Source organism: Podarcis gaigeae (genome assembly GCF_964106915.1).
Source record: "Podarcis gaigeae genome assembly, chromosome: 9".
Lineage (NCBI taxonomy): Eukaryota > Metazoa > Chordata > Lepidosauria > Squamata > Lacertidae > Podarcis > Podarcis gaigeae.
This window is the reverse complement of record NC_139685.1, coordinates 64,555,993-64,576,444: the sequence shown is the minus strand read 5'-3', so window position 1 is coordinate 64,576,444 and position 20,452 is coordinate 64,555,993. Positions and strand designations below refer to the sequence as shown.

The 20,452-nt window shown below is 42.5% G+C and overlaps 2 protein-coding genes across 4 annotated transcripts in view; one reads left to right on the top strand and one right to left on the bottom strand.

The window, feature by feature from the left end:
• The window catches only part of LOC310852699 (broad substrate specificity ATP-binding cassette transporter ABCG2-like), a 39,882-nt gene extending 34,122 nt beyond the window's left edge, over nt 1–5,760 (bottom strand). For 2 of the 3 annotated variants that reach the window (XM_083756544.1, XM_083756547.1), the window contains exon 1: nt 5,637–5,760. The gene's annotated coding sequence lies outside the window, so the exon portion shown is untranslated. Of the gene's footprint in view, nt 1–532; nt 663–5,636 lie in introns of those variants that run through there. The other variant, XM_083756545.1, reaches the window with a different exon arrangement.
• LOC310852653 (putative E3 ubiquitin-protein ligase HERC6) overlaps nt 1–20,452 on the top strand; it is a 125,227-nt gene that overhangs the window by 38,175 nt on the left and 66,600 nt on the right. The window lies entirely within an intron of this gene.

The window sequence follows — 20,452 nt, the reverse complement described above, 5'->3', positions numbered from 1 at the left end:
TAGTCCCCTAACACAGGGGCATTTGCATTCAAGATTTTAAAAATTCAGAATCCATCCAATGCTCATATTAGTTCTGAATAGGTTTCAATCACCAAGACTTCTGTTTCTGCCCCTTTCTGCCCCAATTACACTCATTTGCACCCAATTATATATTCCCGTCATTCTGAGTAGCATAGTGGATCCCTCCTGTATTTGCCACTTTCCACCTTAGAGGCTGGTTTTAAATCTCAGTTTCCTTTTAACCTCAATCTGTGAATCCTATTCTCAGATTAAAAGCTACCTTTCAGTCGGAATAATTGGCAAAGGCAATAGGCAATAGGTCCAAATCGCCCCAATTTCTACCTTGCTATCAGCTTGGAGCAGCTGTGAAACACACCAGTTCTGTTTCGGTCGTGTAACTATAGCGCATAGTTAATATTCTCCCTTCTGTACCCATGGTGTGTTTGAGGGGTGAAAGCCCCACATTTAAAATAAAATTTAAAAAAGCAAGAAAGCTGGAGAACGGTTCCTCAGAAGTCAACTTTGGACTTACCTTTTGTGCGTAAGAGGCAGCAGCAGATAAGGATATTAAAAGCTGGATCAGGTTGAAGAAACGCTGTCCGGTGAGGCTTAAATTCTAGGCTTTTGAACAGCTTGCAAGAAGGCAAAGTCTTCCCCCTGACTGGGGCACCCAAGGGACCACTTTCTGTGGCATAAAGCGCTAATCCACAAAGCCAGCTACGTTCTCCCACTTCCTCTCTCTCTCTCCCAGGCAAGTCCTATTGTAGGGCCTTGTAAAGGAGGCAGCTCACCCCTCCCCTTTCCAGCTGCAATTAAGGGAGGGGTGAAAGGTCTGCTTAGGGAAGGGCGAGCCCAGAAGCACACTTTCTCTTGTCTGAGAGCCGACAGTGCCGCAGGAGTAGCCCAGGATGCGTGGAAGAACTTACTGGTATTCAATCACACACCCAATTCCATCCTGTTGCTAAGCCAGGTGGACCCCAGCAGGACATGGCCTGAAGGTCCTCAGGCTGGAAGGCAACAACTGTGAAGGAGAAATTAAAGCTACTGTATTTTTTGCTCCATAAGACTCACTTCCCCCCCCAAAAAAAGTAAGGGGAAATGTGTGTGCGTTTTATGGAACGAATGCAGGCTGCGCAGCTATCACAAAAGCCAGAACAGCAAGAGGGATTGCTGCTTTCACTGCGCAGCGATCCCTCTTGCTGTTCTGGCTTCTGAGATTCAGAATATTTTTCTTCTTGTTTTCCTCCTCCAAAAACTAGGTGCGTCTTGTGGTCTGGTGCATCTTATAGAGCGAAAAATACGGTAAATGTATAACCATCCTCCTTGAGGATGCTTATGCAGACTTCTTTCCCTGCATCTCTGTGCCAGATCCCATATGATTGGGCTAGAGCCCAACAGAAGCAGATGAGAATAAGCCATGCTTTGAAGAGTGAGCTGGTGTTCCCCAGATGCTACAAAGGAGTTTCTGCAAGTTAGAATTTGTGGTTTGAGAGACAAGAGAGAAGAGAGAAGAGTGACATGCTCTCTCAAAAACAACAGCGATCCTCCATGCACATCCATAAGCAGGAGGAGGACCTAGCAGGGTGTCCCAGAGCAGGTAAGAGGACCAGGACCATATGAATAAGGAATTTTGAAATCCCAAGGAGTCTGTGCCAATTATAGGATTGACAGAACCCGGAGCATATGGAAATAAATGAACTAGGCCTCTGGCCTCCAGAATGCACAAAACAACCTGGGCTCCTCCAAATGTTTTGGACTACAACTCTCGGCCAGCATGGATGATGGAAACTGTAGTTCCACATCAGAGGCAATTTTCTCCTAATGTCTCAGATTTGAGCAAGCAATTTCTCCTTTTTTGCATGTTAGCTTCACTATCATCATTTTAATGCACATTTACCCCTGACATATGCTGTTCTGCAAACATTGGTTGGAGAACTAGATTGCAAAATTCAGAGAAGTGTGGATTTTGAAGAATGAATACGTTTTGGTTCTCATGTTGTTTTGAACATAATCAAATCCCCCCCCTCAGTTATGAGTACTTCATGGAATTAGTAAAAGTTATTCCAGTTTCATTTATGTGTCACGAAGAGGCACGGTTTTCTGTAAAAGAACTGAAGATATTCTTCTCCCTGTTAATAAAGCAGTGTTCTTTTCTGCTAGATATGCATGACGGCCACTTGTATAACCATAACTATACAGCCATGTAATAAAAATGGATTGTGCCCATCAGTAGCTGGTTATATAAGTTTGACCTTTTGCATCAGGCATTTATGATGATTTATAGAATCATAGACTCATAGAGTTGGAAGAGACCACAAGGGCCATCGAGTCCAACCCCCTGCCAAGCAGGAAACACCATCAGAGCACTCCTGAGATATGGTCATCAAGCCTCTGCTTAAAGACCTCCAAAGAAGGAGACTCCACCACACTCCTTGGCAGCAAATTCCACTGTCGAACAGCTCTCACTGTCAGGAAGTTCTTCCTAATGTTTAGGTGGAATCTTCTTTCTTGTAGTTTGGAACCATTGCTCCATGTCCGCTTCTCTGGAGCAGCAGAAAACACCCTTTCTCCCTCCTCTATGTGACATCCTTTTATATATTTGAACATGGCTATCATATCACCCCTTAACCTCCTCTTCTCCAGGCTAAACATGCCCAGCTCCCTTAGCCGTTCCTCATAAGGCATCGTTTCCAGGCCTTTGACCATTTTGGTTGCCCTCCTCTGGACACGTTCCAGTTTGTCAGTGTCCTTCTTAAACTGTGGTGCCCAGAACTGGACACAGTACTCCAGGTGAGGTCTGACCAGAGCAGAATACAGTGACACTATTACTTCCCTTGATCTAGATGCAATACTCCTATTGATGCAGCCCAGAATTGCATTGGCTTTTTTAGCTGCCGCGTCACACTGCTGGCTCATGTCAAGTTTGTGGTCAACCAAGACTCCTAGATCCTTTTCACATGTACTGCTCTCAAGTTTGTACGTTGTGTAACAGCTTTTCCCCTCGAAAGGCATGACTGAGCTATGAAAACTATTCTGAGTGCTAACCAATTAGCATAATTTCATATAATGCATAAGATTTGAAGCCAAGATACTGCTCTTAAAAGCCAAGATACTGCTCTTAAAAGCCAAGATACTGCTCTTAAAAGTCGGCCAGCCTAACATAGGAGGTATGGAATCATATCAGGGTACACTATTTAGTATAAAGTTCTTTTAAGAGATTAGTGACTCCTTACAGTGCAATACTATACAGTGGAACCTCGGGTTATGTACCGCCCTCCTTACGAATGCTTTGGGTAACGAGCTCCGCTAACCCAGAAGTAGATGCTCCTGGTTGCAAACTTTGCCCCAGGATGTGAGCGGAAGTCGTGTGGTGGCAGTGGGAGACCCCATTAGCGAAAGCGCACCTCATGTTAAGAACGGTTTCAGGTTAAGACCTCCAGAACGAATTAAGTTCGTAACCAGAGGTACCACTGTATTACACATGTCTACTCAGAAGTAAGCTCCAATGAGTTCAGTTGGAACTGCTCCCAGGACTGCAGCTTTAATCCATAACACTCACTGGGGGGAAAATCTTGAGTATCTTATGAAAGTGAACATTGGGTGTTAGCAATGAGTAAGAAAAACAATCTGAGAGTCGTGATGAGAATGAAGTGCCTATGTACCAGCTAGCCTGAGGCATGCCAAAGTCACTTCCCATTTAAAGGTAAAGGGACCCCTGACCATTAGGTCCAGTCATGAACGACTCTGGGGTTGCGGTGCTCATCTCGCTTTACTGGCCGAGGGAGCCGGCGTACAGCTTCTGGGTCATGTGGCCAGCATGACTAAGCCACTTCTGGCGAACCAAAGCTGCACACAGAAATGCCGTTTACCTTCCTGCCGGAGCGGTACCTATTTATCTACTTGCACTTTGATGTGCTTTCGAACTGCTAGGTTGGCAGGAACTGGGACTGAGCAACGGGAGCTCACCCTGTCGCGGGGATTCGTACCGCCGACCTTCTGATCGGCAAATCCTAGGCTCTGTGGTTTAACCCACAGTGCCACCCGCATCCCTTTTAGATTACCACAATGGGGCTGCCCTTGAAGAGTGTTCAGAAACTGCAGCTGGTGTAAAATGTTTTATAGAGTTAGGGCTTATCCACACTTTCCTCTACTATTTCCAAGCACAGTCCACATTTTAAAGCTCCATATCCGAGAGCCCCTTTTCCTTTTCACTCCAGAGCTTTCCCCCTGCAAAAACCCACTCTCTAAAGCTCAGTTGGAGCAAATGGCAATCTGCAGAAAACCCAAATTGGTGCTTGCTACAATTGAGCGCTAAATAGGGGGTGGGAAAGCTCGGTGGCAAAAAAATACAGACACGGAACTTTTATGCAGGAGGCTATGCCTGGAAAGGAACGCAGGTGGCGCTGTGGGTTAAACCACAGAGCCTAGGACTTGCCGATCAGAAGGTTGGCGGTACAAATCCCCACAACGGGGTGAGCTCCCATTGCTCAGACCCTGCTCCTGCCAACCTAGCAGTTCGAAAGCACACCAAAGTGCAAGTAGATAAATAGGTACCGCTCCAGCAGGAAGGTAAATGGCATTTCCGTGCGCTGCTCTGGTTCACCAGAAGTGGCTTAGTCATGCTGGCCACATGACCCAGAAGCTGTACGCCGGCTCCCTCAGCCAATAAAGCGAGATGAGCGCTGCAACCCCAGAATCGGCCACGACTGGACCTAAAGGTCAGGGGTCCCTTTACCTTTACCTATGCCTGGAAAGAGCAGCGCAATAGGTTAAGTGATAAGGGTAAGTCCTCAGATTGGCAGGACAATGAGACTTGCATCCAAAACATCTGGAAGGCACCAGGTAGGGGAAGGTTGCTATAGGGAATAAAGCCTCTTGATCACAGTGGGACATAGAATCAGAAGGGTCACAAGGGTCATCTAGTCCAACCCCCTGCAATGTAGAGATCTTTTGCCCCATGTTGGGCTCGAACCCATGACTCTCATGCTCTACCAGCTGAGCTTCCAAATATACATGCAGAAGCTCAGGCTGGAAGTTTTTCTCACCACTGATGTGACAGCTGTCAGAAACTGTGTCTGGGTGGAAATCAGTAAAATGCCCCAACAGGCTACCTTCATCATTCACACTATGAGTTCCAGTGTGGACCAGCCATCAAGGTCCACCATGTCTGTGAGAGGAATACCTACAGTAGATGCAGCTAAAACATGGTGAGTTGCGGGAGGTGAGAGGAGAGATTTGCAGGAAGATGTGAGGTGTAAACTACAGTGCCCAGAATGCTTTGCGGGAAATAATGTGCTTTAAATGTGCTTCAGAGGTATTGTGTGGACAAGGCCTAAGTACCTTTTGGGCACATAATGACCCATTAGTTTCCAAGGTATAGTGGCTGGTATTCAGCTGAGTTTTACTCAGAGCAGACACAGAGAAATTAGGTATTATAGGAATTCTAAGGTCTCATATATAAAAATCCTATGTTCATAAATCTACAAGGCAAACACATACATGAATAAATGAACCACGTGTCTGAAATAGTACAGGAGAGCAGTCCTGAAACCATTTTGGCTCTCCCAAACTGACTTCAGATATTTCTCTGCAAGGAGGAAGGAAATAGGAAAGACTCTCCATTGTCTTTTGCTTACCTGTCTTAAGGGTATATGAATAGGGTGAGCTATTTAGTATCTCAAGAGGAATGGCCAGGCTGCCCAGGTGAAGCAATCAAGTGACCATTAGCAGTATCCTGCCAGACCGGATTTGTATTGTAGATGGCCCCTTGTGATGTATTTCTACTGCAGCCCGTCTCCTTCTGTGATGTATGTGTGATGGGGGGGTGGTCTCTGGCTAAAGGGTGGGCAACTTCAAAAGTCTATATTAGGGTTTGCGCACCATTGTTCTGGGGCCCTCCTGCCTCCTGCATGTGGTTGTGAAACCCTGTTGCAACAGTTAATAAAGATCAGGCTTACTAGCTGCCTTGCTTCTCAATTTTCTCTGGTTGGCCTCTGTTCTTTTCTCCTACCAATAGAGAAACTACTCAAGGACTCTATACGGGCTCTTGTTGTTGTTGTTGTTGTTGTTTAGTCGTGTCCAACTCTTTGTGACCCCATGGACCAGAGCATGCCAGGCACTCCTGTCTTCCACTGCCTCATGCTGGTAACTTCCAGAACACTGTCCAACCATCTCGTCCTCTGTCATCCCCTTCTCCTTGTGCCCTCCATCTTTCCCAACATCAGGGTCTTTTCCAGGGAGTCTTCTCTTCTCATGAGGTGGCCAAAGTATTGGAGCCTCAGCTTCATGTTCTGTCCTTCCAATGAGCACTCAGGGCTGATTTCCTTAAGAATGGATGGGTTTGATCTTCTTGCAGTCCATGGGACTCTCGAGTCTCCTCCAGCACCATAATTCAAAAGCATCAATTCTTTGGCAATCAGCCTTCTTTACGGGCTCTTAGATACCCCATAAGGGAAAGGGAGCAGTATTTTTCTTATAACGTATGTTTTTGGGAATTATAGGGACAGAACTACCTAAATTGTATAGAAATTTAGTTAGGTATGCTACTACGTACAGCAGCAAAAATGCTACTCGCCCCAAAATGGAAAGAAGCAGAAGTCCCAGCAAAGGAAGAATGTATACGAAAACCTATGGAACATGCAGAAATGGCGAAACTCACCGGAAGAATGAGAAACCAAGATAACAAAACCTTTTATAATATGATGAAAATGGTTTATTGAAAATTTTCAGATAAAGTACAATCAGATAAAAAAAATTGGCAGGATTATTGTAATAACCTGCATAACAGTTTGCATTTAAATTAGATAATTAAATGAATTTGGATATGCAGAAGATATTAAAAAATAAATTTAAGGAACTACAGAAAGAGGGGGGAAGATGTCAAGCTTTGAAATGTTAAAATGCTTGTAAAATTAATGATATGTATAAATTTGAAAAATATAAAAACTTTTTTTAAAAAAGAAGAAATTTATGTGCATGGCTATGTTAGGCCATTTCATTTCATTGGTTGGTCTACTATGAGTAACACTGAGTTGAATACCATCCAGTGTATACACAGGGATTGTGACCCTCACCAGTCGGAAAGCCTGATGTTATTACCACCTGCTGCTGCTGAAGGCTGAAACTCAAAACTCCCAGTTCCCATTATAGCCGCTAGATGGAAGCATCTATTCTTATATTGTTGAGCGTTGAAAGATTACTGTGCTGTATCATGAGAATTATGAACAAGGGATGGGTTTTCCCCTCCCTTCTACACTATTGCTTAGTACAGATCCCTAGCACAAGAGAAGGTATGTTTCCTATCGGAGGGAGCTATATCCATGTGAATGAAAAGCTAACTCTCCCTTGGTCCCAATGAAATTAAAAGAATTAAAGGTGGTTATAAAATGCGTATGGGACGCGGGTAGTGCTGTAATCTAAACCACAGAGCCTAGGGTTTTCCGATCAGAAGGTTGGTGGTTCGAATCCCCACGACGGGGTGAGCTCCCGTTGCTCAGTCCCTGCTCCTGCCAACCTAGCAGTTCTAAAGCACAAAGTGCAAGTAGATAAATAGGTACCACTCCGGCGGAAAGCTAAACAGTGTTTCCGTGCGCTGCTCTGGTTCGCCAGAAGTGGCTTAGTCATGCTGGCCACATGTACGCTGTACGCCGGCTCCCTCGGCCAATAAAGCGAGATGAGCACCACAACCCCAGAGTCGTCCACAACTGGACCTAATGGTCAGGGGTACCTTTACCTTTATAAAATGCGTAGGAATTTGATTGCTTTCTGTGTAACATATCTGTGACTTAACTTTCTCTGGATAACCCACACTTCCACTGAGGCACCTAATCATAAGCCTGCATTTTTATCAAAGCTTATATATTGCAATCAAGGCTTGTATTTAAAAATGAGCTTAAAAAAGGATTTTCAAATGTTTCATGCCAGGCAGAAAGAACCTTGGCAAGAGGTTTTTCTCCTAAGACAAGGGGGGCCCCATTGATTTATAGTAGAAAAACAATTCTCAAAGTCATAAAAAGGGAGAATTACATATGCTGCCCCAAGGCTGAAAAAACACAATTAAGAATGGGTAAATAAGTAAAATAATACCAATGTGCCTCCCAGTAAAATGAGCCAGATCTTCTTTCCAAGGTTGAAAGGCCAAGAGCAGTGAAAAAGGCAACTGGCTTGGCTAGAAGAAAAGAGAGCATTTTTGGGAAATTTTAAAAGCTGTTTCTTTCTTAAACTGAGAGAGTTAAAAAAGGCAATAAATGTTGGGAAGAGCTAATGGGAGAAGCATCTAGCTGGCTGGGAAAGGAGGGGGAAAGGGGGGAGGTGTACACTGAAGAGGTTTATTTTAAAAGCTGTGTTTTTTTACTGAGTTCCTTCCTTTTACTTTGAGAAGCTTTATTCTTTTAAAAGGCTACCTATGATAAATGAATGAAATATATTAGCTTAAATATATTGGCTTAAATGTAATTATGCAAAGGATTTAAGGAATGCTAGATTCTTATTTCATATGGTTGTAAGAGTTGTATTTATCCTGAAATTAAGTCAGCCACCAGCCTAGCCCCCCTGCCAGACAGAAGACGCCATCCAAGCACTCTTGATATATGGTTGTCAGGCATTTGTTTAGAAACTTTCAAATGAAGGAAATCTTTCAATATTGATGTGAAACTCAAGATCCTTGACATCTGTTGAACATAAAAATGTAAGATTAAACATTTGTTTTAGAAGGCAATAGGGCAAGGAGGGCAAGAGGTGAGCTGGTAATTAAGATTCCATGTAAGATATATTATTACTTATTTGTCATATATATAGCTCTTTGTCTCCCTTATAAGGACAGGAGGATATGGGTGTATCTTTTGTGATTGGTTCTAGCAAACAGCCAATAGGAATATTCAACCAGGCTGATTGGACAGAGGCAGCCACAGGAGGAGCAAAGGGGGCTGGATTAAGGGAATATAAGTGCTGGCCAGGATGGCAAGAGGGCAGGCCAGAGCTTGGTAACCATATACCACTGTGCCTCTCATTTATTTGTCTGACAAATAAATTATTATTTTAATTTCTCTATTGCTGCGTTGAATATTTCATTCCAGCTAAGCGTTAACCACAAGCAGGGTGCTACACCACTACATGCAGGCTTTATCTCCTGTTGGAACTGTGTGCTGTTGCTACTCGTGTTTTATTTTTATGTTGTGAACCACCCTGAGATCTTTGAATGAAAGGCAGTATACAAATCTTAATAATCTTCTTCTTCGGCGATCACTTGTAGCCAAGTAAGATTGTCTTCCATAAACACAGTTTTAACAATGAGTCCGTAAGCGACTGTGGAGGCCAAATCTGGATCCACACATGGGGACATTGGTTTCTGGGTAGGAGTTGATCACGGTGTGGATTTGGCCTTTTCAATGGTGTTTCAGCTATACACAATTTCACTTAAACACACGGCGCCTTGGAACGTAACCCCCGCATAAATTGGGAGTTGCCTGTAATAAATAATAATTATTATTAGATGAATTACCAAATACATCCCTTTCCCTTTACTCTCCTAAGATATACAATGTTTATTTTTTTAAAAATAATATTTATTAAGAGTTTAGAAAATACAAAAAGAAAAAATGAAATTTAAACATAACAATATAATAAATTACAAAAACAAAAACAAAAACACTACATAACACATTGAATGAATAAAGCAAAACAAAAACAATTAAAAACACTTCCAATATTTTCAATCTTAACTTTCATTCGCTTGTTTCATTGACTTCCTCACGCCTCCCTTTTTGTATTCCACTTCAATTTACTATTTCAGCAAGTCCTTTCCATCTTCATCTATTTTCTATCCTATAATCTTAACATATTCTAACCTGATTTTTCCCTTTAATACATTAACAATCTATCTGTACCTAGTTCCTTATAACATTTCTGCCAAAGCCATATTGCTTCATTCCACCATTTTTCTAAAGCTCGTTAATTTTACAATATTTCTGTAAATAATCTTTAATTTTTTTCCAATCTTCTTCCACCGACTCTTCTCCCTGGTCTCGGATTCTGCCAGTCATTTCTGCCAGTTCCATATAGTCCATCAACTTCATCTGCCATTCTTCCAGGGTGAGTAAATCTTGTGTCTTCCAATACTTCGCGATGAGTATTCTTGCTGCTGTTGTTGCATACATAAAGAAAGTTCTATCCTTCTTTGGCACCAATTGGCCGACCATGCCCAGGAAAAAGGCCTCTGGTTTCTTGAGGAAGGTATATTTAAATACCTTTTTCATTTCATTATAGATTATATCCCAGAATGTCTTAATCCTTAGGCATGTCCACCAAAGGTGAAAGAATGTACCTTCAGTCTCATTACATTTCCAACATTTATTTTCGGGCAAATGGTAAATTTTTGCAAGCTTGATTGGTGTCATGTACCACCTGTAAATCATTTTCACTAAATTCTCTCTTAAGGCATTACATGCCGTAAATTTCATACCTGTGGTCCATAACTGTTCCCAGTCAGCCATCATAATGTTATAAGAGATACAATGTTTAAAGGAATCCTATGGATTTCTTTTTTTAAGAAAAAAGGTGCTAACGTGGTGCTAACGTGGAGATGACGTGTTCTCCATCATTCCTCCTCTCAAGTATATTTTGGCTTGAGGCAGCCATATTTGCTTGGCACCTGAAGCCTGGGAGGGAGGAAAGAGGCAGGGCAGGCAGCAAAAGCTCTGATTGGACAGGAGAGCCCTCACCTCTCTTGCTGGTGGCTGAGCATAGGGTTGACAGTCAGATAAGTATACTTAAGAGTCCCCGCTGGTGAAGAACTGGTCTGTTTGCATTTGGCTCTGTGTAGGAGCAAGTTAGAAAGAGTATTCTGAGAGGAATGCTTGTCAATGCCCAGAGGGAAGGCCATCTGTTCCAGCTCTCCAGTGCTTAGAAAACAGTTATCTGTCCTCCAACTTTTCCCTGCTGGCTCATATGACCCAGGCCAGTGCGCTTATAAGCATGGAGTGTGCGCAGAGCAGATACTTCTACCACAGAGCCACAGTCCCTTTTCCCTAAAGTGCACACAACAATACAAGGCATGTTTGCAAACAAATAAAAATATTCTTACATTCGCTTTTTCTTTTCACCTCTGTCGTGCTCCGAATATATGGGTTGTTTAAGGATTTGGTATTTTACTAAGCAGTCTGTTTACCCAAAATATAGCCCTTGTGGACTATTATTTATATGGAAACAAGGGTGCTTGCTGCAATATTTTTGTTCCTCACATGGCACGATGTAGTTTCAAGGATGCCTAGAAGCTGCTTTCGTCAGAAAAAAGTCCTATTTTTTTTAGTGAGAGCTTTTTAAAGTGTAATTTAAAAATTTGAGAGCATTCCTGCAGTCCAGTGGTGTAGCCCAAATGCAGGTTGACCACCTTACCTCAGTAAGGATGAGGCCCATGAAGCCTTGCCCAAATCATAGGAACATAGGAAACCACCGCATACCAATGGGCCATGCTATTTAACATTATTGTTGTCAATAACATTAAGAACCATGGGTGTTTCTGTGAAAATGGAAATGCTTAAAAATTTAAGCAAAGGTTTAAAGCCCACCTGTGTTAAGAATTTTGATTCTGATCAGGCGCTCTGCACCTGCAGTTTGCATGTGGAAAAACCTCCCACTGGAATGAATGGGAAGTTTTTTGTTTTGTTTTAACTCCAGTGGAAATTGTGTGTGTACATATACTTATTAATGGGCATTGTGTGCAAAAAGACAATGAATGGATAAGTGTGGTGTGCGAGGATAAACCTGATATTTGGATCACCCAAGCTGCTCTTCTACTGAACTGCAAATGTCTCAATGTGAAACTTTGCAAACACCTTCGGAAATGCTAACTTTATAAATAGGGAAGGGGAACAACTTCTCGTTTCTCCCATGCCTAGTACCTGTAATGTAAGTAATCCAAAACCATAACCCAATTAGGATGGCATTGAAAAACCAATTCTCGCCCGTGTGTTACAAGAAAGTTCAGTGGATTAAACATTAAAACACTCACTCCCCTCCCCCGCAGTGTGTCTTTGAGCGTCCAGAACTTTGTCGCAGGTTTCTTTTTTTAAAAAAAAAAATATTAAGAGTTTTGTTAATACAGTGAAGAGAAAAAACAGAAAAAACAGAGAACAAACCAGAAAGAAACAAACATAAAATTTAACATCTTATAATAACCATCTTTTCTTCATTTTTGGACTTCCTCACATCTCTTGCTCCTACGTTCCAAATTTATAAAACTTTAGTCAGCAACTTATCACCTTATTTCCATTCTTATTGTACACATTTCCAAAATTTTGTCCCTAACTTTGAATATTTTTATCTAGGTCTTAAATACCTAATTTTGACATGATATTTATTCAAAATTTATTTTTCTCATAAAATTCACTCATTCTCATAATCTTTTCAACTAACTTTATGGTGCCCTGTTATTTTCAAATCTCTCATCCTTCTTAGCACTCATATAGTTTACAGTGTTTTTGTAGGTAGTCCTTAAATTTCTTCCAATCCTCTTCCACTGCTTCCTCTCCCAGGTCTCGGATTCTGCCAGTCATTTCTGCTAGCTCCATGTAATCCATCAGTTGCATCTGCCATTCTTCCAGCGTGGGCAAATCTTGAGTTTCTTTGTTGCAGGTTTCATCAGTTTTCCTTTTCAGTCAAAAAGTATATCAAGGAGATGAGTAGACAACTTATTATATTCCCGTGCTTCAATATTTTGCACTTCCAGAGCAGAAACAACATATCCCTTTTGCACTCATGGCACATAAGACCCCTCATTCAAGTTCAGCCAATAAATCCACATTGAAAGAAATGATTGCCTTCAGCCTTGCCTGGAAAAACCGCCTTACTAAAGTACGTGTGACAAGATGGAGCAGGTGCTTTCCCAAGTGTGTCATAGCCAGTGGTGTCTTCTGACAGGAGCATTTTGGAAAGGATACAGATCCATTTATGGGTCACAGCACCTGCCACGAGAGCAAGAGCAATTTGGCTTCTGTGCCAATGCCGTAGGTCTGAACTTTTCACTGCAACTCCCGAAACCCTCGTTGCATAAACCTGAGTTCATTCCAAAAGCAATGAAGTGCAGCCCATTTCTCTGGCTGTGTCCCATGGGTGATACAGGTCACCATGACATGCTTTTGAAGACTGTTGGCTTCAATTACAGGCCCATTTGGCTGACATGTCTGGCTGCTACAGGAAAAAAAAGATGCTGGCAAGGGATGTGTGGTTCAACATCCAGTACAAAACTTACTGCTGAGTCTCGCAATGGACTGGGCTATTTGCCTCAGCTGTTCAACCTACCACCCCTCTAGGTAATGGATCCTCTTGCCTAAAAGACTGCGAGCATATTCTGTCTTCTCTTCTCCTGCAGGCTGAAACTTGCACAGCTCTGCCAGACTTTCCCGAAAGGATTTGTTAACTGAAGATACACATGATTTACTCAAGAGGTATCCAATATCATGGGACATGGGTGGCGCTGTGGGTTAAACTTGCCGATCAGAAGGTCAGCGGTTCAAATCCCTGTGACGGGTGAGCTCCCGTTGCTGGGTCCCTGCTCCTGCCAACCTAGCAGTTCGAAAGCACATCAAAGTGCAAGTAAATAGGTACCGCTCCGGCGGGAAGGTAAACGTCATTTCCGTGCGCTGCTCTGGTTCACCAGAAGCGACTTAGTCATGCTGGCCACATGACCCAGAAGCTGTACGCCAGCTCCCTCAGCCAATAAAGCGAGATGAGCGCCGCAACCCCAGAGTCAGCCACGACTGGACCTAATGGTCAGGGGTCCCTTTACCTTCATCCAATGTCATATGAACCAGACTTGAGCCAATCGTTTGGCTTAGTCCACCTAACCTGACGGACTGCCTCTGCCCATATAAATTGTCCCAGACTGTGTGTTCATCCTCTGAGGCCCTTCTTTGTGTGTCTCCTCTATGTGAGGTCCAGAGGGTGGCAACACGAGAACAGGCCGTTTTCCTGTAGCGGCTCCCTGTTTGTGGAATGCTCTCCCCAGGGAGTTTCACCTTCATTATATATTTTTAGGAGCCAGGTGAAAATGTTCCTCTTCAGCCAGGACTTGGGCTGATTAATATTATACAGCATTTTAAATGTGTCTGTGGGAAGGGTGAGGGGTTACTGTTTTGATGTTTTGTTCTACTCATTTACTTGTTTTTATTCTGTATTTAATTCCGTGAACCACCCTGAGATCTTATGATTATAAATCTAATGAACAAAAGTCCAGAATTTTCGATAAATCTCTCAAGCAGATCGTGAAGACTTCAGGCAAAGGGCCGATTCCACCAATCTTTTTAACTAGAGATATCTGCATGCTCCACAACTAAGATATGGCACTATATATATATATATATATATATATATATATATATATATATATATGCAGGTTTTGGTGTCCTCGGGTGTCTTCCCGTGTAAAAGTTGGGGTGTCTAGGCGACGTTTCGACGAGGTCTCACTCGTCATCTTCAGGCTGGTGCTTTCGGCTTCTTGTTACTGGAACAGAGCGGGATCTCAATGTTTGAGTTCCTATAAATACTGTAGAGGGGGTGTGGTGTCTAGCCTCCAATGTTCTGGGCAGAGAGGAAGTTCCCAGGCTAGTGTGCCTTTTCTTCTTTTGTTCCTTAATTACTTGAGAGATACCTTGAGTGATTTCTTGAGTGATATCCTGAGTACCACTTAGGTGGGTCATTAGGTGTGGATTAGTTGCTAAAGTCTTTGTGTCTTGACCTCTTGAACTTTGTGAAGAGTTTTCCTGAGAAGATGGCTGTATTGCACTTAGTTGTGCTTTGGCTTGGCTTCGTGTATAGGGGCGAGCTGTGGTTTTGTGGCTTGTGTCAGCCAGATCTGTGTAGGGATTGCAGGGGGGTGCAGCATCCGGAGGTGCCACCATGGACTGGCTACTGGATGGTGTCAGTAATTCATCTGTGGAGAGGGTCTGGGTTTGGGTCTGGTGTGGTTGATTGGTGTTGGCGTTCTGTGTGCCTCTGGATCTGGTGTCAGTTTTTGTGGGGAGGGCTAATTTCCAGATGTCTGGCAAGCGGGATGTGTCGTCACGCTTGTTCATGTTGTGAGGGTGTTTCTCTATCTCGATGGCTTCCATGATTATTCTCTTGTGGTGATGTTCCGTGTTAAAGAGCAATTTGGAATCTGCAAAATTAATTTCGTGTCCTGTTTCTTTCATGTGTTGGAAAAGAGAGGAAGTTTTTTCTTCTTTTTTGACGGCATTCTTGTGTTCTGCGATACGTGCATTTATTCGTCTGTTTGTTTGTCCAATGTACGTGGCTGGGCAGACTTTGCAGGGTATTTCATAGATCCCTTGGTTTTCCAACTGGATTTTATCCTTGGGGTTTCTGAGGATATTGGCTATTTTTTGGTTGGTGCAAAAGGCTGTTTTGATATTGTGTTTATGGAGGATTTTGCTAATTTTATCTGTAGTGCCCTTGATATAAGGAAGGAGGGCCATGCCATTGTTTTCTTCTGTGTCTTGGTTTTTGGGGGGTGTTTCCTTTTGGATTAGCTTCGTAATCCTGTTTTGCTGGTATCCATTGGCAATTAACACATTTGAGAGATTCTGTAACTCAGTTGTCAAGTGGTCTTTGTCAGCCAGGCGTTTGGTTCTGGAGATGAGAGTCTTGGCTACGGAGTTTATTTGTGCAGGGTGGTGGTGTGATTGTGCATGTAAGTAGCGGTTGGTGTGTGTTTTTTTCTGGTAGATAGTGTGTCCTAGGGAGCCATCAGGTTTTTTGTAGATTAGGACGTCAAGGATATTAATATTAATATTAATATTAATATTAATATTAATATTAACCCCACCCTTCTTGGTTCAAAAACCAAGCTCAGGGTGGCTAACAAAAAATTTAAAACACAATTGTAAAAGCAGCATAAAATACAGAATAAAAACATGAATAACAATAAGATTGAAAGTTCAGAAATCAATTTAGGGGAAATCTATCTAATAAGCATTAGATAATCACCAGGGCTAGCTGGCTGAATTAGTCCTACTTGGGCCAGCGAGTCCAGGGGAGAATAAGCTGTGGGGTCTCAGAGTGGGTAATCTTCATAAAAGGGGAGAGGGATGGAAGAGAAGGGAAATAAAAGATCAGGCTGAATATTTGGGAAATCTTCCACTCAGCATCGCAATGAGGCCTCAAGAGCTTTATTCCAAGCACACAAGTACCCTGGGAATGAAACTGGCTCATACTGGCCTACATGCCATTATTAGCTTCCATTATGCAAGGACGTCTTCCATTCTGACAGCTAGAAGGGAAAGTAGCCCAAGGCCTACAAGAACCCACAACCAACTGTGCTTTCCACCCCATTGCTTGGCACCCTAAAAAGGCATGTGAATACATTCTCCGGGAACTTGCATAGGCTGTTTTGTCTTTCCCTGAAAGGTCCAATGGACACACCAGCCCAACTCCCAGATGGCAAAGCCCCAGAAAAATCCTACCATTCCTCACAACGCTTTGATGATTATATGACAAAACATTGCTCAAAAAAAAGATATCCTAATATGCTTAGATTAATAATGTAAATGCATCAAAACAATAAATTATCAATGACATATGTAAGTATATAGAGAAAATAAAAACAAACAGAATGCAATGAGAAGGGTAAAACTGATTTTCGAGAAGACGAGTAGCAGTGGAGAGAAGTTAAACAGGGTGGGGGGTTTTACTTTATTTTATTTTATTTATGTTTTTCTTTTCCCTTTTTGGATATTGCATAATGATTTAATGTATAATGATTCAATGTTTCTTTTCTGTTGTGTATTATTTCTCTTTTTTTAATTAAATTGTATGATGGAAAATCTAAAAAATACAAAAAAATAATCCTACCATTCCTTGTAATTCAAATCAAAGGACATGCAGGTGAAAAAAACGAAAGGAGACAAATCCCCTTAGGAGCAAGCTGTTTATTAAAATACTCTTCCATCTCCAACCTGCTTCCACATAATTTTTTTAAACAAAGCAACTGTTTAAAATGATGCAGCAGCTGGGCTACAGAATCCACAATAGAAATGTCCACATCCAATCACAGCGACCATTAAGAAACTTTAATAATCGTACACACTGCTGTTGTTGTTTTAAACATATGTAATAGCAGACTGTGGTGTTGCCTTCGGCAGACATTCCTGACAGAGAGCAAGGGAGTTGCTGCGTTTCTCATTAAGCCCCAGTGCGGAAACAGTTAACCATGGTCTGCCAACAGCCTCTGCAAAAAATGCAACGGGGGGGAGCCTGCATTTGGACCACCCAACAAGTTTGCTTGTTCCCCCACATCCTGAACAATCAAAATTCAAATATCTACATTCTCGCCAAGGCAAAAAGTATGCAACACAATTTACACAAGTGCACTTCAGTACTTCCAACAAGTCAGTTACGATGCATGAAGCTGCCAAGTCACACTCTACATATCCAGGAATTTCCGTACATTGTCATCTTGTCTTTGGGGACGCATGGCGACTTCCCAACTTTGACACTCCAGGAGAGGGTCTCCCTCTCTCCAGTACATTCAGCAACGTGATAAAAGGATCTATGGTTTAGTAATATCAAAAGCAAATGAACTTCCCCCATCCCCAGTCTCAGAAACCCACTCACCCACCCTAAAAACTAGCACCTATTAATTCAGTTTGGTTGAATACTTTAAGTTTGCTCCCCACTGCCAACATTTAGTTTCATCAAATCCCTTGTAACCAAATCAACCACCCATTCGCATACCAAAGCTCCAAGTTTTGTGCAAAATACAGGCAAAGTTCTTCCGGCACACAATGAAAGAAAAGGCATTTTCAGCCAACAAAAACAAGGCCTGGGGCACAGTTTGCATGCAGCACGTTCAATGCCTCACTGCAGGTAGCCACTGGTGGTTATTTCTGCGCAAGCAGTTTGGGAAATGCGACTGTTGCATTTATTCCGTGACATGCCGGTACACATTAGTGAACCATCAATAAACACACAAGACGTAACCGGCTGTGTTCTTAGATAAAAATAAGGCATACTATTCATTGTATCAAATTTTGAGTACAAAACTGTGCATTTGTGGATTGCTATTACTTTAGATCCAAAAATTGTTTACATTAATGTATGAGTTTGTATTAATGTTCATATGTAGAACATCTGAACATGGATTAAGTTTGTTTTACTTTTGGCGTGCCATATGGGTCACTTTAAGAAAGATATTCTGTATCTGTGGATTGCCAACACCTGTAAATCAATATTGTGTTTGTCCATACAACCCGACTTTGTAACAGTTGCTGCTTACTGCAGCTACTACTATGCCATAAGATCCACTGTCCTGCAATATCACATATGGCACGTACAGTTATTCATGGTTTTATTTTATTTTTTGCTGTAAAATGTGTGAGATCACGATATTGTATTTATTTGTATTACTTAGAGCTTTAACTACAGTGGTGCCCTGCAAGACGAATGCCTCGCAAGACATAAAACCCGCTAGACAAAAGGGTTTTCCGTTTTGGAGGCGCTTCGCAAAACGAATTTCCCTATGGGCTTGCGTCGCAAGACGAAATGTCTTGCGAGTTCCTGCGGGTTTTCCCCCTTTTCCTAAGCCGCTAAGCCGCTTATCAGCTGATCCGCTAAAAGCCACTAAACCGCTAATAGCGTTAATCCACTAAGCTGTCAATGGGCTTGCTTCACAAGACGAAAAAACCGCTATACGAAGAGCCTCACGGAACGGATTAATTTCGTCTTGCGAGGCACCACTGTATTGATGAAGCCCAGGATGGTGAAACCAGGTCAATATTCCGGAAATCCTTGTCTTTAGACTCTGTGAAAGGATTCTTTGGAACTGTAACAACCTTTCATGTGGATTGTTTGGGCCTTATGAACAGACAGGTGGACTAGACACTATTACACAGATGGACCTTATGCATGAACTGATTAGAGAATGATCTGATCCACTGGGTCTTCTACTTAGTTGAACTTTATGAGTTACTTCTGTTGAAATTTATGATTTGACACAATGAATAGTATACCTTATTTATCTAAGAACACAGCCGGTTATGTCTTGTGTGTTTATTGAGTATGCTTTACGTGACCATAGGTTGGTTGGTTTGTTGTGTTGGTACACATTAGTGGGCTAGAAGACTTAAGTGCTGGTGGCAGAAACTTTGTAAGGACTGTGACAATTTTTTCTTCTAATGCAGCCTTTGAGCCAATGGAACAATCCCAGCCAATGAGGGATCATCCGATTAACACAATGCCACAGAACTAGGTAGCCAAATTTGGAGACAGGCAGTGACCATTTGGGGGGGGGCGCCTCTCTGTTCCTGGCCCCCGTGTGTGTTGATGGAGCAAGCGTGAGCCCACCCTTCCGGATCCCGAATGACCCACGCTTCAGCAGCTGTGCACCAATTGGACGCGCACAAAAAGGTTGCTGTTTTTATACAAGATCTCCAAGGGCAAAAAAAAACCCAACTGAGAGAGATGTCAATATTCTCCTCACATGGGATAATGCATCACCCTGACTCTATAGGGACATATACTTTAGCCCTCTCTCAGCCCAGGTCCCAACAATCTGGGAAGTAGCAAAGAGAGAAACCGTTTTCACATGTGCCATTGCAGCGACTAAGCGAAACAGCACTGGATGCAAACATTTTTTAACATATTCTTTTACTTATAAAGTAGATATATCATTTCTCTCTATATATCATATATACAAACATGTAGAATACACACAAGATAACACCAGAACAGGACCCAGGGCACCGTTTCCAAAGTACTTTGTGATTTTCAACAGGTACATGACCAAAGGAAGCATTGTGAACAGCTGTGCAGAAGTGAAACTGGAATGATTTATGCAAAAGGTGTGGCTCTAATTAGTACTGGCATCTAGCAGCAAGTCAATGGGTTCACATTGCGATCAGGGTTCAGCTAAAAGAGCTCAGCACTGCTACACCTCAGTGCCAGGTAACTTTATAGTGGCCTAATTCTGGGTTTTCGTAGAATCACAGAATTGTAGAGTTGGAAGGGGCATTGTGGGTCATCTATAGTCCAAACTCCTGCAATGCAGGAGTCTCAACTAAAGCACCCATGTCTGAAGGCCCATACAACCCCTGCTTGAAACTCTTCAATGAAGGTCCACCACCTTTCCAGGGAGAACGTCCCACTGTGAAACTCCTCTTACTGCTTTGGGGTGGTCATTTTCAATTCCAAGTATTAATGTTCAAAGTATCTATGTCAGAAATGAAGAACTGTTGTGGACAGCCTCTAGTACCAACAGTAAATACCAGGTGTTCTGGGGCTCCATCTTCCAGCAGTCCCAGCCACCATGGCCAATTGTCAGGATTATGGGATCTGCAGTCCACAATACCTGCAGCTGCCATGTTGGCTACCCATGATCTAGAGCAGTGTTTCCCAACCTTGGGTCTCCAGCTGCTTTTGGACTACAACTCCCATCATCCCTAGCTAGCAGTACCAGTGGTCAGGG